We start from the raw sequence: 19,161 nt of genomic DNA, 5'->3' as shown, positions 1-19,161 counted from the left end.
TTGAGTAGCCATTTACTGAAAGGGGTAAAATTGAAAAGATTAGGCTTAAGAATTCGGATTTGAATACATAAATTGGAAAGGGCTGAAAAGATATGTAAGAGGAAATGCTGAGTGCACAATTAAGAGATATGTGCTGGGAGTTCTGGAAACGCGCCAGGCTACAGCTGTATACGTGGGAGCTACCAGTTTAGAGAAAGCATTTTAAAGCAATTAGATTGATGTGGTCACCATGAGAGCCAGCACAGATAAAGGAAAACAATCAGAAATTCTTGGCCTCAACACTATGGAACTTGAGCATTTAGAAGAGATGAGGAAAAACCTGCAAAATCATAGCAGTAGGAGAAAAATAGAAGACTGTGATGTCCTGGAAGCTGAGTGGAAAACAGCCTTTCAAGGGGAACTGAGAGGTACTAGTTACATGCATCATGATGATAAATCAAGTCACAAGGAGAAAAATTAATTATTGGATTTAGCAACATAAGTGTTAGGGTGAAGATGAAAAGAATAGTTTGGCAGAGAAAAAGGAAAATTAACTGGAATGCAATGGAGAAAGGAGAAGAGTCAACTCTTTCATGGAGTTTTGTTGTAGGGATTGGGCAACACAGATAGGACAAAGGTTGGAGGAAATGGAGTTTGTGTTTGCTTATCTGTTTTTGAGATGAAAGATGTTGCAGTATGCTTTTAGGGTGTTTGCAATAATCCATCAGGGAAGGAAAATTCAACAAGACAGGATGAGTTGCTGAAGTAATGGTCTTGCTCAGGGAACACATTAAAGACCCTTACCACAGTGACAAGAGAATTGGCCTAAGATACAGATGGTCAGACGACAGAGCACGAGGAAACACTCCTCTGATGCACTCCTTTCTCAGTGAAATAAGAATCACAGCCACAAACTTTCATAGCTCTTGCTAGTTTAGGCACAATTCAAAGGGCTGTATTTTTTTTTTTTTTTTTTTTTTTTTTGAAGGAGTTTAACTCTTGTTGCCAAGATCATGCAGTGGCATGATCTTGGCTCATGGCAACTTCCATCTCCCGGGTTCAAATGGTTCTCCTGCCTCAGCCTCCTGAGTAGCTGGAATTACAGGCATGTGCTACCATGTCCACCTAATTTTTGTATTTTTCATAGAGATGGGGTTTCACCATATTGGCCAGGATGGTCTCGACCTCTTGACCTTGTGATCCGCCCAACTCCGCCTCCCAAAGTGCTGAGATTACAAGCATAAGTCACCACGCCCAGCCCTAGTCATTTAAAAGTATGTGGCATCTCCTCCCACCCTCTTCCCCCTGCCCAGGCTGTGTGAAGTGCTGGCTCCCCCTTCACCTTTTGCTATGATTATAAGTTTCCTGAGGCCTCCCCAGAAGCCCAGCATATGTCAGCATTATGATTCCTATATAGCCTGCAGAACCATGAGCCAATTAAACGTCTTTTCTTTATAAATTACCCAGTCTCAAATATTTCTTTCTAGCAGTGCAAGAACTGACTAACACAACCCTCTTCTTTCATCTCACAACAGTTCAGTTCTCAGGCCTTCTGTGGATCGGGAGCCACATAACTGGGAGCTGGAGCTAACGTGAAACCTCTGCAGGGGGCTGGCTTGCAATAAAATCGTTAAGGAGTTTTGACTCCTAGTTCCAACACTTCTTAGAAACATTATGCATGAATTATATTCCTCTGGCAAGTAGAATTTGGCTGTCTGCCTCTCCACCTCCTAAGAGAAGCTCTTGCTTGGAGCCAGCTTATTCACACCCTGGTTAAGTTTTCAAGCCCCATTGAGAAGGGTGCACAGTTACTATACTCATGTTGGGTTTAGAAACAGTGCAGCAGTGATAGATTCATTAATATCTGGAAATACAGTGCCAGAAGCCAAGTGTGTCATAATAATGATAACAGAAAAAAAAATCCAACTGTAAATTAACATTCTGGCGACTCTAAAAGTGATGCTGGAAAAAGAATGTTTGTATTATAGCTGAAAAAAAAAGGAGAAAAGAGTAAAAGCAAAGCATAAAATATTTCTTAAACTGTGACTGATCTGAATTGGAGATAGGCTGCTTATTCAGTTTTACACTTCACCCTTCTTCATAGAGTTGAAGATTAGTTTATTGAATTATTTGTCGGACTACAGAGCCATTTATAGTCATTAATTGATTCAAATGAATCAAATATTCATATGGCAGTAAAGCTATCTAAATTTGGTTATATTCACTCAATTCAAAACTCACTTCTCATTATTTATTCTTCCACAAATACTTTCTAATCACTCAACTCTGTTGACGATTTAAAGGCATGTATGCATTACTTAATTCTCTATGTTGTGTTAGAAATAACAGTAACACAAGCTTAACAAGTAGATAATATTTTGAAACTTGTTTCGTACTGAATAGCATGATAGTCAAGAGAGAAAGTGTGAGGGAGTCTGAGTCTGAAATCCAGCTCTGACAATCATGGGCTCTATTACCTCAAGCAACTCACTTGTGCCTCAGTTTCCTGAACTGAAAAATGGGAAATATAATAGTGCCTACTTCAAAGCAGTATTAAGGATGGAATACAGTAATATACATGGAGTATTTACAACACTGCCTGCCTGTGATGGTTAATATGAGTGTCAACTTGATTGGAATGAAGGATGCAAAGTATTGTTCCTGGGTGTGTCTGTGAGGGTGTTATCAAAGGAGATTAACATTCGAGTCAGTGGACTGGGAGAGGCAGACCCACCCTCAATCTGGGTGAGCACCTCTAATGAGCTGCCATCGAGGCTAGAATAAAGCAGACAGAAACCAGAAGGACTTGACTTGCTGAGTCTTCTGGCCTCCATCTTTCTCCTCTGCTGGATGCTTCCTGCCCTTGAAGATCAGACTTCAAGTTCTTCAGCTGTTGGACTCTTGGACCTACACCAGTGGTTTGCCAGGGGCTCTCAGGCCTTTGGCCACAGACTGAAGGCTGCATTACTGGCTTCCCTACTTTTGAGGTTTTGGGACTTGGACTGGCTTCCTTGCTCCTCAGCTTGCAGATGGCCTATCAAGGGACTTCGCCTTGTGATCGTGTGAGTCAATTCTCCTAATAAACTACCCTTCATATATACATCTCTCACATTAGTTCTGTCCCTCTAGAGAACTCTGACTCATACACTGCTCATAATAGATACTTAATAAGAATTAGCTGTTGTTTTTATAATTATTACTATGGCTTGGTTATTACTATGTGATTATGCATCCTTGATGCCTACCACATTCTCTTGTGTTTGATGACCCTGAATCAATCTAAGAGAGAACCCTAGTGGTGGAAAGGTGCCAGCCTCATCCAAGTCACACAGAACCACCAGTGTAACAGGGTGCCTCGGCTTCTGTGGGAGGTATACATCAGGATTTACAGACATACTGCGTCTCTTTAGGGCAAGTCATCAACTGACACAGTGCCAAGTGTGTGCTTTGGAGGTATCTGAACCCCCTCTTCTTCACAACATCCTATGGAAACAGCATGTTGGAGGAGAGTGCAGATAGAGGGGACTAAGGGACACTAAAGAGATTGTCAAAAGTCAGAGGATAAACTCTTTTTCAAGAAAAATGCCATTTAGTGGTTCTTATGTCAAAATATAGAATCGTTATCAGTAATATTGTTTTATGATTCTTGTAAAACGTAGCAAGACTATAGAAAACTGAACTAAACATATTCGTGTTTATGCATATCTGTATATTTTAACAACTGAAATGACTAAGCATGTCATTGCCACTCAGGTGAAGAAATACAACATTGCCAGCCCCCCGGGGAATCCTCACCAGGCACAGGGAAGTCACTGCCCTCTAAGGCAATTAGATATGCACTCCTTTTTTTTTTTTTTTTTTTTTTTGAGACGGAATCTTGCTGTGTTGCCAGGCTGGAGTGCAGTGGCGCGATCTCGGCTCACTGTAACCTCCACCTCCCGAGTTCAAGGGATTCTCCTGCCTCAAAGTCCTGAGTAGTTGGAACTACAGCGCACACCATCATGCCCAGCTAATTTTTGTAATTTTGGTAGAGATGGGGCTTGGGGTTTCACCATGTTGGACAGGATTGTCTCCATCTCTTGATATCATCATCTGCCTGCCTCAGCCTTTGTTTTGCCTTATTTTGAACTTTATATGAATGACTCATACAATGTATTTTCTTTTGTGTCTTGATTCTCTTGTTCAACTTATGTTTTTGTTTCTTTCCAAGTTGGTGGGTTGACTTTTTTTGTTTTGCATTTTTAGAGAAGGAGTATACAAGTATGAAATGAAATTTATCATACATCCACCAAACTGGCACATATATGAGATTTTCTCTATAAATATAGGGATGTATTTTTTTTCACATTTTTCCATATTTGACTTTATTAATGTCTGTTTCCTGATGTAAAAAAAAATACAGCAACAGTGGATAGTTTCAGTAGTCCACATCTTCAGTAGCATGATGTGTTTTAGACTTTGTAAATATACATGGTCCATTGAGATATTTATGCTATTTTGGGGGGGTATTATGGTATTAAATTACATTGGTTAATCACATGTTACCAACCATTCTTCAGATTGCCTTTTTGGTTAAATTCTCAAGCAGTTATTTTGCTCAATATTTTTGTTATGCTTCTTGACTTTTCTTCATTAATTGATTTAAATTAAATCAATTAATTTGATTTGTAGGAGTTCTCTGTAGGATTTGGAAACTAGGTCAATTAGGTGTTGCGGATACCATCTTGTGCTCAGTAGTTCACCTTTATGCTCTATTCATCTTGTCTTTTGATGAAGAGAAGTTCTTGAATATAATGTAGTTGAATTCATCACTCTATTACTTTAGGGTTCATTCTCTTTGTGCCTTGCATTAAGAAATCCACAATGTCATGAAGCATTTTTCAATATTAGTTTCTAAAAGATTTATAATTGGGTTTTAACATTTTTCCTTTTGTTCTTTAAAATTCTATTATAAACAATTTCCAATATAGAGTAGAGTTGAAGTCAGTGAGCACCTGTATAGCTTCCATCTTTATTTTACCTTACCATATTACCATATGCCAATTTATTTTTCTATCAATTTATTAATTATTCTTTTTGATGCATTTCAAAGTACATTGCAGATAGCAGACCTCCCCATAGATTATTAGCATACATCTTCCCAGAGTCCAATATTTGTTTAGATTTTTCTCTAGATACATATCTACTTAAATGAAATGAACATATCTAATGTGTACATTTATTGAATTCTGAAAAGCATATACACCTCTGAAACCCAAACCTCTATACAAATATAAAATATTAATATGAACTCAGAAAGTAACCTCATGTTCCTTCTCAGCCTATCCTTACACCCACACTTCCAAAAAAATTACTGTTCTGATATTTGTCACCATAAATTAGTTTTGCCTGTTTTATAACTTTATATAAATTAAATTGTTCAGTATGAATATGTACCATTCAGCAAATATTTTTAAAGATTTTATATATCTTCATTTACATTTTACGTGTATTTGCAGTTTGTTCCTTTATATTGTTAATAGCATGCTGTTGCATGAATATGCCACAGTTTACTTTTTCTGACACTATTCATCCTTTTGCATGGATCTAAATTGTATCTGGTATCATTTTCTTACTGCCTAAAGAACTTTCCTTAACATTTTTTATAGTACAGATCTACTGGCAATGGAGTCTCTCACCTTTATTTCACCTTCATGTTTAAAAAATATTCATTCTGGGTATAGAATTCTAGTTTAACAATCTTTACTTTTTTCTGGACCTGCAAATATTCCATTTTGGTTTTTTTCTGGGTTGCATAGTTTCTGGTAATAAGTCAGGTTATAATTGCTATCTTCACTCTTCTATATGTAATTAGCCTTTTTTTTCTGACTATGATATCTTTCTTTATCACATATTTCAAGCAATAGTTTATGTGACTTGTGGTTTTCTTTATATTTATTCATCTTTGGCTTTATTGCTATTTTCTGATCTGTGGGTTTTAGTTTTCAGCAAATTTGCAAAATTTTGGCCACTAATATTTCAAAAGTTTTTTGGTACCACCTCTTCACTCTGGAACTCCAATTATGAGCATACTTCCCTTGTCTTCTTACCACACACTTTAATATTCTCCAATTTTATATTCTTCATAATTTCTTTTGATACATCTGTCATTTCTCTTATCAACACATTCTAGTCAGCTGTTAATCTTTCTACTGAGTATTTAATTTTGAATTGATTGAAACTTTTATTTTCATTTCTAGACATTCTATTTTTTCAAATACGCCTAGTCATCTTATAAAGTTCTATTGCTGCAAATATACTCAAGCTTATATTTTTCCTTCTATGCATAATAAACTAGTTGTTATGCAATCTACTCCAAGAAATAGATTTATTTACATTGGTTAATCACATGTTACCAACCATTTTTCAGATTGCCTTTTTGGTTAAATTCCCAAGCAGTTATTTTGCTCAATATTTTTGTTAAGCTTCTTGACTTTTTTTTGTTAATTGATTTAAATTAAATCAATTTAAACCAGAGTCCTTATAAGTCTAGGTTTTCTTTTTATTGCTTGAACAGGTTTTCCCTCTCTGTGCCTCCTTAACTTCTCAATTTGAGTTTATGTTTACTTTTCTCTTTATATTGTTCTTTAAAAATATATACGTGGGTATTTACCAATACCTAGGATAATGGGTTCTGCTTTTATAGGAGATTTGAACTTCCTTCATTCAGGCTCTTGGAGTCAGTACTAGTCTATACACACTTAAAGCAAATTTACAGGGTGTCAAGTCCATGGACCATGGAGAGGTAGGGTGCTCAAGAGCTATAAATTCATATTGGAACTGAATCTTTGCCACAACTACTGAGTTGGGTTATTTCCTTTTTCTTATTTTACTCTGCTCCTTTAGAATCAAATTATAGTGACTGTCATTGATGTTCTGATCACATCCCATCAGAACTCCTCATTTCCATTCCTGAAGTGCTTCTTACTGCATGTTCCCCAATATTCCTAGGATCGTGGAAGAGTCCTGGCATATTTTCCAGGCAGGCTGGTGATGCTGGGGACATGACAGTGGACAAGCCTCACAACAACTCTCAATTGATGATGAATGGAAGTTGGTAGTGAAAAATAGTCAAATTTCCTTGTCCCTCTGAGGCAGATTCTGTGCCATCTCACAGGGCTCTCCAGTGGGACTGAGCCGCAGCTTCCCTGAGCAGTAATCAGTTGCCTAACACAATCTCTTCCTCCCTTTCTTAGCTTATATCCACATTCTCTGGAATTGCTTTTTGTCAGTTTGGTTCCCCAGGAAACAAACTCCAAGTCTCTGAGATTTTATATAAAAGAGGCTTATTGAAGGATCTGTGAAGGCAGATTGAGCAGAATTGAGCAGAGAGAAAAACTAAACCACAATGCAGTTTCAGCAGAAGCCTCGACTGACCCCACAGGGAGCTTCAGGATAGGAATGACCTTCAGAGATTTCTCACCTTCAGACAAAAAGGCCAGGTCTGTATATCCCCTGCACAAATGAGTCATTGGATGTGGCTGATAACAGGGAAAGGGTGACCACGGATAAGGAGCTCTCTTCAGCTGAGGGCAAGTCCTGGAGAGGCATTCACCTGACAGCCAGCTGCAACCCACACTCTCATAGATGCAGGGGAATGAGTGTGTCTTTCATGAAGGGGAAATATAAGCTGCAAAATACAGCATCCACCAAGGCTGCCAATAAACTATTTGTATTCAAATCTGCCTCTGTGATGGTTAATTTTTTATGTCAACTTTATTGGGCCATGCGGTGCTCATATTAAACATTGTTTATGAGTGAGTCTGTGAAAGTGTTTCTGGATAAGATTAGCATTTGAAGCAGTGGGCAGTAAAGTAAATCACCCTACCTGATGTTGAGGACTCGAACAGAACGAAAGTCAGAAATAGAAGAAATCTGTCCCTTTTTGTCCTGCCTTCCTGCTTGAGCTGGGACACCGTTTGTCAGTTTCTCCTGCCTTTGTACTAGCATTTATACCTTCAGCTTCCCTGCTTCTCAAGCGTTTAGAATTGGACTGAATTATACCACCAGTTTTTCTGGGTCTTCCGTCTGCAGAAGGCAGATCATTGGACTTCCCAGCATTTGTAATCACAAGACAATTTCTTATAATGAATACATATTGAGATAGAGAGATTGATGTTTCATAGATAGACAGATAGATAGATAATCTCTCATTGGTTCTGTTTCTCTTAGATTACTGACTAATACAGTCTCTAAAGTCAGCTGTATGAAACTCAACCTAAGACACAAAACAGCCATTTTCCTGCTGTTCCCTGCGGTAGTGAGGTGGAGCTGTAAATCTAATTCACTTCTCCTCTGAGAGGGATGCCTTTTGGGATCTCAGATTAATGCAGAGCATTCCCCATTTGACTCCTCTCCTGGAGAGTCCATTGGCCCCAAATCACTGAGCTCCACGAATACCCTCAGGGCTAAAGTGGCTCTATCCCTTTGGTGCTCTGGTGCACTCTCTCTCTCTCTCTCTCTTATTTCCTCTTAGATTTTGGCCAGGGAGCTCCTCACTTTCTTGTCAGTTCTTTACTATGTCTAAGGAGTTTCAGGCATTTTCATTGAAGGTTTGATCAGAATATTCGAACTTGACATTACTAGAAGTAAGAATCTCTGATAAAAATCTTAAATAGGCCATTTGGCATTGAAAAGTGCTACATACCATTCCATTCTTTTCAAAGCAGATCTCTATAGGCTTAAAGAAATAAGCCTGCCTTCTCTTGACCTAGTGTCAAGAAATTGAATGATTTCTACCCTTATCCCTTGACACCACCAGGAAAAAATGATTAGCTGTTTGAACAAAGGGCCTGCAGGCCCATGTAAGTTCCAGCTGTTTGTAACTCATCAGATTCATCTTTGCGGAGATGACTGCAAAAGTTTAGAATATATGTTCTATGTGTTTTTCTGTGGCAGATGCCTCAGAAACAATAATGCCCTGAGCTTGAATCTGAACAACTATAACTCAGAATAGAAAATTATACTACTGATATTTATTGTTAAGAATTAAAGGAGATTTAAAAGAAAATGAAAGTGAAATTACCAATTGTATTATCAGTTCGACTATAAATGTAATTAAAAGTGTTACCCATTGTGTTGTGGAGTTCTGCATTTTTTCAAGTAATCCCTGGCTGTATTTTTCTATTGCTGTCTTGCCATCTCTGCATCTTTCTCTCTCCATGCTCTTTTGGTGTAGCACAAACACAAACGACAACACACATGGAAAAATCTCTCGGTATTTGAATAAATGAACGTATCATTATGATAATGTAGCTTGAAAAATACTGGAAAAGGGAGTGTGAAAAACAAACAAAAATAATTAGAAAGATATAATGGCAGATAAGTGATTTTTCATTTCCATATTTTCTAGCCCATATTTTTCCTTTAAATTTTAGTGCTAATGAACCTAAACTGGAAATAAACTGAAATGATTAAAATAATAAAAATTTACAACTTGTTTATTTGTATTTTTGTTTCTATGATTTTTATTTTATTTTATTTTATTTTATTTTATTTTATTTTATTTTATTTTATTTTATTTTGAGACAGAGTCTTACTCTGTCACCCAGGCTGGAGTGCAGTGGCATGATCTCAGCTCACTGCAACCTCCACCTCCCAGGTTCAAGTGATTCTCCTGCCTGTGCAGTGGCACAATCTTGGCTCACTGCAACCTTTGCTTCCCAGGTTCAAGTGATTCCCCTGCCTCAGCCTCCTAAATAGCTGGGATTACAGGCATATGCCACCACACCCAGCTAATTTTTTTGTATTTTTAGTGGAGACAGGGTTTCACCATGTTAGTCAGGCTGGTCTCGAACTCGTGACCTTGTGATCCACCCGCCTTGGCCTCCCAAAGTGCTGGGATTACAGGCGTGAGTCACTGTGCCCAGCCTGTTTCTATGATTTTAATCATTTATTAAAGTACTTATTTACTTTAATAATACTTTGGGAAAATTTTTTCAGAGCAATAGTTTTAGTTTGATTATTTAAGTCAGGAATAAGGTGTGTACTCTATTAAACACTACATGATGGATTTTCCAAAAATGTTTCTATCAGAGTAATATGGAAATAGGATGACTTTTTATTGTAACACAACCTTCTTTCACAGAGTCCTTGTGATCGTGTTCATAAGAGCTTTCCTTTCTGAGCCTTCGTTATACACTGGTGTGTTTTACATTCAGTCTTGATGCTCATGACCTTGAGGTACTGACCAGTGGCGGTGGGCCTGCACTTGAGGAGGGGTGCAGAGTGAACAGCACATGTTGCAAATTAGAAGAAAATCACAAAAGGTTTTGGACACTGATGTATTCACTTATCAGTACTCATGAATGAAAGGATGCTTGTCAGAGGACAAGTGGGTTTCTTCAGGAGGCAGTCCCAAACATACACACACACACACACACACACACACACACACACACACACAGTCTTTTACATTGCAGTTTCCCAAAAGAGTCCCAAAAGGGACTCTGTCTGGCCTCTGTAGGCTTCCCTGCCACCAATGGCAGTTTCACATCCAACTCTCCCCTTATTGCCAAAATCTCCCTGCCTCAGGACTGACTGAATTTAACAGCATCTTTCTGCTTCACAGAAAATGTATGTACTCTTGCCAAATGGGGAGAAGGGCCAGCCCCACCCTGATCCTTTTCCCTTCTCTCTCCATGCCTCTCATCTCCAGCATTCTTCAGGCAAAGAGTCTCTGCATCCTCTATGGGCCTCACTTTTAAGGGAACAACTAAAGGCCCTCTCAGAAACCTCTCACCTGCACCTCACCATGATTTTCCACAACTTAAAATACCTCCAGCCAGGACATCTCTGTGAATATCCTCTTAAAGTCCCTCCAACTAACTGGCCTGACAGTGGGAGGAGAGAAAATGCCCCAGTACTTCTACTGGGTTGACCTTCTAGGAATGTTTCCAAATTCTCTAGTCTTCTCTATTGCTCTATTGAGATGGGAGGTGGAGGGTCAGAGTAAACACTGGAGAGGCTTCTAGGCTCTTGCTCAGCTTAATCTTTAGAATAAGGAAGGCTTCAACTACCACCTAGTTATCACCTAGATATCAACAATCATATCTTCAGCTTTGCAACTTTTGCTGAAACTCCAAGGCAATAGGAAAAGTCTCATTTAACAACCAAAGTAAGAATTATTATCCCATTTTATCCCTACAAAAACTGACCTTCAAGAGGTAAGACAGCATTTCAGGGATTCTTGACTATCAGTAATCTAATTTGTCTCCATTTAACATCATGTTTCAGTAAGAGCAGACTGGATACAGCAACCATTCATGAATAAAAATTTGTTGAAAGTTGGCATTGTCATTGTTCAAAGTAGGCACTGTACAAAACGTTGATGAATTGACTACTTATAATTTGCTTCTCTGCAAGTATTTTTCCAAACTATGACCCTTTGATGGATTTTTAAAAGAGGAAGATCTTTATATGGCATACCTAAGGATTGAACATTTTCTTCCATCAATAGGATCCCATTAGAATTCTTCCCCAACAGCCTGCCACCATCTTCTCAGACTTATATTGCTGGTATGGAATAGCACAGCAAATCCTTTTTCTCACAACCTTAGAACTAATTCAAATTCAGTGAAACTCTCCAAATTGAAATCCTGAGCTTGCCTGACCTATTTAATGATTGTTCTTTCCAACAGCATGTGAGCTCTGAAAATGCAGAGTCAAAGCCAGAGTCAGGCCAACTTTCCCCTGCATTTCTACCAGTTCCGTTTAACAGAAAGTGGCAGGACAAAGCCCTCAGTAAATGAGGTTCTGAATTGCCATCGGTTTCTAAGAATGAAGGACATGTTTATCGGTTTCTGGCTATATGCGACTAAACATGGAAAAAAAATAAGATAAAACCTTAATACAGGAGCAGTCACCTTGGTGAACTGAATGAAGGTAATTGCACAAAAGCCAGGAGAAAGAAGTGTGTAAGGAACACATCATAGCATAATTCAGCCAAGGTCACCAGCATATTCATAGTGAAGAAATCATATAACAGGGCAACTCTACTCCATTCATAGAGCAATCAAAACATTGTCTCTTTCCTCTGTGCCAAAGAGCTCCACTCCCTGTGAGTTTCAGATGCAGCAGGCTGCCAGGTAGCAGGTTTGGAAGTAGCTGCTGGGACAATGAAAAGCTGCCAAAAGTACTATGTGGAATTGTCAAAGTCAGATACACAATAGTCAAATAACTTTTTAAAGGCAAATTTAGTCTTTGCATGTTTATTTCAATGGTTATAAAATTAATTATAAAATTATTATAGCCTATCATGTACAAGGCTATGAGCTCATACTTTGGGATAAACCAAGATAATTAAGATATGTTTCCTTCTCTCTTACAATAGATATGAGATCATGATAACACCATAATGCATGCAACCTGTTATGATGCTCTCAGGTAGCTACTCTGTTAATATATTTGATTTGAGGAGACATTTCCCTTTCTCAGCAGTCCTGGAAATATTTCAAATCCAAGACCGTATATAAACGTTGAGACCTTCTAGATGATTCATTTTAAATTCTCTTTCGCCTCTGCTGCTACCAGTGATATTTTCCCACTTTTCTAGGCTATGAAATCTTGAAGTCTCTAGAGACTCACTCACCTGGCATAATTCATAAAATGCTTTGAATTTTACAAGTGTGGGGAGGAGAACTGCCAGAATTTCCACAGACTTGAGGTTGATATGTTCTTGGTTGCATTATGGGTGATCACTTTCCCTTTTCTGAAAACTACTACTATCATTGTATCTATTTCCTACCTAAATTCACTTTTTCCTTCAGAAGGGAAATTTCTGGAGTAGAGAGAAATATGGAGAACCTAATCCTTTCCGTTATTTGGCTAGAGAACTTCTGATTTTCCCTGCTTTCCTCCAGAAGATTCTCAGCTCTAGTTACCCAGTGCTAATGCATTGCCTTATTAGAGTCTATAATGGTAGAATGACATTTTAAATGTTGCATATGTTACAGCATGTCATTTTTGTAACTCTCTTGGGGAGGTAGGTATTTCTGCCCTTTTTGACAAATGAGAAAAGAGAAATTCACATGTAAGAAACGGTGTAGACTCATGGAAGTTAATAATTATTAAAGGTAAGAATAAGACCATGCTTTCTGACATATAACTCATGCTACAATACAGAAGAACTTAGAAAGTGATCCATTGCCTTTGTCAAAGCATTTGATGATGGACCCCTAGAGAATAGCAAGCTAAACCTAAAGAAGGAAGTGAGACTCGGACAGAAGGGGTTGATGATTGGATGGGATGAAAGAAGATAATGCAGCCCAGGTCAGTCTCAGAAATCGGTCATCTGCTTATGCCAAACTCCAGGAGCTGCTTTCTAAACTCTAGAGAAAAAGGGGCTAAAAAATCCAAATCAAGAAGCATGCTCCTCTTATGAGACTTCAGGGTACAGGCCTATGTATAAACATGTCAAACAAATCAGTAATAAAGGCAACCTTCTCATCACCCAGTTCAGCTTCATCTTCACGAGGTGGGTATGGAGACCAAGACTGTGCTGTTTTGACACTCTTTCCAAAATTTGATGTGTCTTTAGTGGCGTTGGTTGTGGTGTCAGAAAAAGCAGGACTAGGGCCATGATAGGAGAATTAATTCATGATTACACTGGGAACTACATCAGATCTCTCCATGAGTATCCTTAAAGCTTGCCCTGGGGACTCACAAAGATAAACGCAGATATTGCACAAAGCTTGGAGACTCAGCAAGTTCTAGTGAAAGTAAGTGTCAATATTATAAGAGTTCTCATTAATTTGGCTTAATTTTAACCCCTAATATTATGTGGTCTGAAGTATGAAATATGAAAAGATTCAAAGAATTACGGGGATGCATAGTGTTCAGGAAAAATACAATAATCACGTCATCAGCACCATCAACAGCAATAGAAAGTCTTGCAAATGAGAGGGTTATGAATATTTTTATAATTTAATATTTTGGTGTATACATTGAAGAATAAAAGTAAAGTATACATTTAGTGCAGTAAAGTTTATCATGCCCTTGATTCTCCCCTTTTTTAAAAAATACCCTTTCCCCTCTACTCTAGATTATCTCAGCATAGAGTGTTTCTACATGACAAAGGTCTTCAATGCTTTCCAAATGCAATTCTTTGTAGTTCTGCTCTGGATATGACCTCCACAAATTGATAAACTCAAAGCACAGTCTAGAAGAGTAATTTCTATGTTGTCAGAAAGCAAAACTTTCCCTTGAACAGACTTCAAAGGAAAACCTTGGTGCACTCGGAAAACATTAAGTAATCTTGGTTCATGCAGGTTGGTACCAAAATCCATTTCCACACAATATCTGACTTTTAGCAATTTAGTCAGAAATAAAAGACTCAAAGCACACTACTCCAAGTGCAAGTGTGCCTGGCCACATCCTAATGACAGTGGTGGGAGAAAATGCTCACTTAAATAACTCACCAGGAAGAAAACAATGCTCATGTAATTAATGAAAGTTACTCTGCAGAGAATGGATGAATTTGCTCTAATCTTGACAGCCACAGTTTATTACAGAAGAATCCCTAGTTGCTCTGGGATCTCTTTTCAGCTATTTTCATATCAGGAATGGCTATCAGAAACTAAGATATATAATCATATCCTTGTATTGCTTGTTTTTAATAAATCCATTGCACTGGGGACAAAGTCAGTTTTTGTTATCTACCTAAACTTCCCCAGTAAGAAGTTTTATAGCTTCCATTGCAATGGGACCAAAATATGGAACAACTGTCAAAATAAGGAATAACTGCCCATATATGGCCAACTGCCCACATGTATCAGTAGTGGAAGCATTTGCATGTTTAAAAAAATAAAGCATGTTTAACTGTTAACAGTGTAGTAAAATTTGTTGTGGAAAATGTGACAATATATAAAAGAAGAATGAAGTTGAGAATCATCTATTGTTTTGGCTTCTAGAAAAGTGACAACCATTCTAGTGTATTTCATAGAAGACTCTGCTGTATGTACCTTTTTTACATAGTTGCAATCATGTCAACAACAACAATTGTTAGGTTTTTGCCTGGAGGAACTGATGTAGTTAATACAAGGTAAAAGGAACTCATAACTGAGACACACAGAACTCGGATTAACATAGTTAACATATTTTAGTCAATCAGTAATATGCTCTAAAATAAATAAAACATTCCAAATATCATTAATGATTTCAATAAATATTAATTAAGTACTACATCACCAGGCATTGTACTGGGTTCATTTATTACCTAATGGAATGTTTTCAGATTCCTAATGGAATGTGTTTGTTATTCTGAGCTTTCAGATCAATATCTGGAATTGATTGTGTTAATCTTTGTGGTCTAATCATAATATGTGTATTCATTGTGTTCATCCTGTAGTTTGGGAACAGTTAAAAATGGAGCATTTGATTTGGCCAATCCTCACTCTATCTCCTTTTCAGCCACAGGATGTCAGTTTAAAAACCCAAAGAAGTAATCTTCAGTGAAGACACTCCAAAATATGACTACATATATGTATACATATCTAAACTTCTAAGAGTTTCCTACATATATTCTATTAACATATATTATGCTATATAATATGTAAGTTATGCATATGCATTATATATGAATTGCATATAATATATTCATACATATTACATATGATAAATACATATGTATTTATAAAATATATAATAAATGTATAATACAATACATGTATTTAAAATACATGTATTTAAAATGATATGTATTTAAAAAGGTATGTAGTTAAAATACACATTGATTACATACAGTATATATTTATATGTAATATATACATTTGAAACTTCTAGAAATTGAGAAACAGAAGAACAACACAACAGGAAAAAAATAGACAAAGGATATAAAAAGACAAATCACACATAAAACAGATTACAAATAGCATTTAAACATTTGTGAAGATGTGAAACCTCACTCATAATAAAATGAACAAAAATTAACTATGGTAATAACCATTTCCTAGCTATCAAATTGGAGAAAATATAGAAGTTTGAAAATAATGCCATTGAAGGGACACTTGCAATTTCTGGAAGAAGTGAAAAATGGTTTGATACCTATGGAGGAAAATTTGACAGTATCTAATAACATTGCAAATTTTTAAATTTTTAAACCTGACAATCAAACTTCTAGAAATGCACACTACAGATATTCCTGAATAAGTAAGAAACTTCATATGTACCAGGTTATTCATTGTGGTATCATCTGTTAGCTCAACGTTCGGCGAAAGAAAACTGAGTAAACTATGGTACATCCCTGTGGTCAAATATAATATAGTTTTTAAAAAGAATAAGGATGTTCTCTATGTATTATGATAAAGAGAGAATATATTGTTATTCTAAAATATACTGAAGAAAAGTGCAACATGCATCATAGCATATATTGTATGTTGATTTCTTTAGTAAGATAAGGCAATTATTTGTTCAGACAAACAAACTATGGAAAGGTAAGTATCACATAAGAAAATATTTACCTATAAGCGGTTGTGGGGAAAAACAAAGGAAGAGGCACCAAAAGAAGCAAGATTTTCTAGGAGTCTCTTTATATTATTGCTAACTTTTGAATCATGTAAATACATTACCAATTGTTTAGTAATAAATCTCTGATACTGAAAACAAATTAAATGGGCAAATAACTCTAACTGAATATTGCATTAGTAATAAAAGTCCACAGATTTTTTTTCAAGTGACTTTAAAATGCATATTTTTTGACTACATATATAGGCTTTGTGAGATACATTCTAAAGACAAAAAGAACTACACAGATATTTTAAATTGTATTTGATAATTTAGTCTTTTAAAGCTTCTTATTTGGTGATAATTGTAGATTCACCTGCAGTTTGTAAGAAATAATACAGAAAGATTCATCCTTTACTCAGCTTTCCCCAGTGGTAATATTTTACATAACTATAGTATAATGTCACAAGCAGGAAACTGACATTGACACAATCTATTGACTGTGTTCAGATCTCTTCAGTTTTACATACATTTGTATGTGTGTGTTTATGATTCGTTCTATGTGATTTTATGACATGTATACATTTATGTAACCACCATTACAGCCAAGATGCAGAAGAGTTTCACCACAAGGATCACAGTTATTTTCCTTCCTTACCTGGTATCTACTAAAAATATAAATAAAAATAAACAAAAACCCAAAGAAGTTTTTGTTTTCTCCAAAAAAAGGAAGAAGTAAGAAGTTGTTAGACAACAGAACTGTTTTAAGCATGATGTGATTGCTCAGTTCATAGGGACTAATACCGAAAGCCTGGAAGACAATACAAAGGAGGCCGACATCTATGACTTATGCAAGAATCCCAAACACTGCTAAAAAGGAGGAATAACTTTACAGTGAGGAAACCTCACAAACACTCCTGTGGCCAGGTGACCAGGATTAACATCAACAGTGGAAAACCATGTTGATGGTATGTTCCCTTAACATGATATGAAAAAAACAGAACTTACATTGTGATCTTTCTCAAAACTCAGAATTTCAGTCCCATTATGAGATAAACATTAGGAAAATCTCTATTAAGAGACACTCCAAAATACTTGACCCCAACTGCCCAAAACTGGCAAAGTCATCAAAAACAAGGAAACTGTGAAAAACTGCCACAGATGAGAGGAGCCTAGGGATATAGGATGATTGATGAAATGTGATTTCCAGGATCAAATCCTGGGACAGAAAAATAACACTAGGGTGAAAAACTTAGGAAACCTGCATAACTAAGGAAACCTATGAACTTTAGCTTAATAAAAATCTAGAACCAGAGTAACCAATCTTTTGACTTCTCTGGGATACATTGGAAGAAGACGAATAGTCTTGGACCACACATAAAATTAACACTAACGATCACTGATGAGCTAAAAAATATTCACAAACAGAAAAAAAATCATAATGTTTTAAGAAAGTTTAGGAATTTGTATTAGGCTGCATTCAAAGGTGTGCTAGGTCACATGCAGCCTGCATGCTACAGATTGGGCAAGCTTGGTCTGGAAGATTTTTCTCTGAAAGCAATTTTCAAAAAGCTGTGCCTCCCTGGTAAGTTCTAAACAGGAAATGGGGCTGTACCCCACAAATTAGTCCATTTACATTATTCATTGAGTAACAGGAATTGCCACTTTCCAATAACCAGATGTCACTTTGACAAATGAAGGCACCAGGAAAGGAGGAGCTGGGATCTGAGAAGTGCCCGTTTTTTTCCTTTGTACAAAGGGAAGAAAAGAAAAACTCTTACGGTTACAAGAAAAACTTTATAAGATAAATGGCAAATTCAGGGGGAACACCGGCCGGGTAAAGGGAAGCCAGGAAACTCCAGTTGTGCTACACATGGTGGCATCAAAAGCAAGCACAAACTGAAGGGCAAGGACAAAATCTGACCTAGGAAAGGAACTGTCATCAGTGCCAGAGATTCAGCATCTTATGTGCAGGACACAAAAGAGACAGGAGGTCAAGGGCAATTAGAGCAGGTAAAGAGAGAGTAGGAAACTTGGCAAGGGGACATGGGTTGGGATGTGAGCCACAGATAAAGCAGGACTCTTGAGATCTCATTGCTGTTGGAAACCCAGCAGCTGGGTGACCCAGATTTGTACTGGCTGACTTAAGGCTCAGGGTAGGAACGGAGAGGGCAGGAGACATTATGATGCCAGAATACGAAATATGAATATCACACACCTTTTCACCATTTAGCCCATAAATGCTAGTGGCACAGATGAGGGTTTAGGGAAAGACAGTCAGAAACATTGTTTGGTTCTAATTTAGTGACTATTACTCAACTGCTGCAGGCCTGAGTGTACACAGACTACACGATTGTAACCTTACCTTTCACACTCATGTGCATACACGCCACCTCCCCTCAATGTCTGATGTGTGGAATTTGGAGACAAAACAATTTAGAAGCTAAGATTTTCTTCAAGAAATGAGGCTTTGGCTGGGCATGGTGACTCACACCTGTAATTCCAGTACTTTGGGAGGTCAAGTTGGGTGGATCACTTGAGGTCAGGAGTTTGAGACCATCATGGCCAACATAGTGAAACCCCATCTCTATTAAAAACACAAAAATTAGCCAGGTGTGATGATGTGCACCTGTAGTCACAGCTACTCAGGAGGCCGAGGCAAAAAAAATCGCTGGAACCCAGGAGGCAGAGGCTGCAGTGAGC

General features: G+C 37.3%; 1 pseudogene; it reads left to right on the top strand.

Moving 5' to 3' along the window:
- Positions 1-229: 229 nt before the first annotated feature.
- LOC105711079 (protein FAM83F-like) overlaps positions 230-19,161 on the top strand; it is a 40,719-nt pseudogene continuing 21,787 nt past the window's right edge.

The sequence above is a fragment of the Aotus nancymaae genome, unplaced genomic scaffold (genome assembly GCF_030222135.1).
Source record: "Aotus nancymaae isolate 86718 unplaced genomic scaffold, 86718_ANA_hifiasm-v0.15.2.pri h1tg000032l_0, whole genome shotgun sequence".
Taxonomy (NCBI): domain Eukaryota; kingdom Metazoa; phylum Chordata; class Mammalia; order Primates; family Aotidae; genus Aotus; species Aotus nancymaae.
The sequence above is the reverse complement of the archived record's forward strand: the minus strand, read 5'-3'. Positions and strand labels throughout refer to the sequence as shown.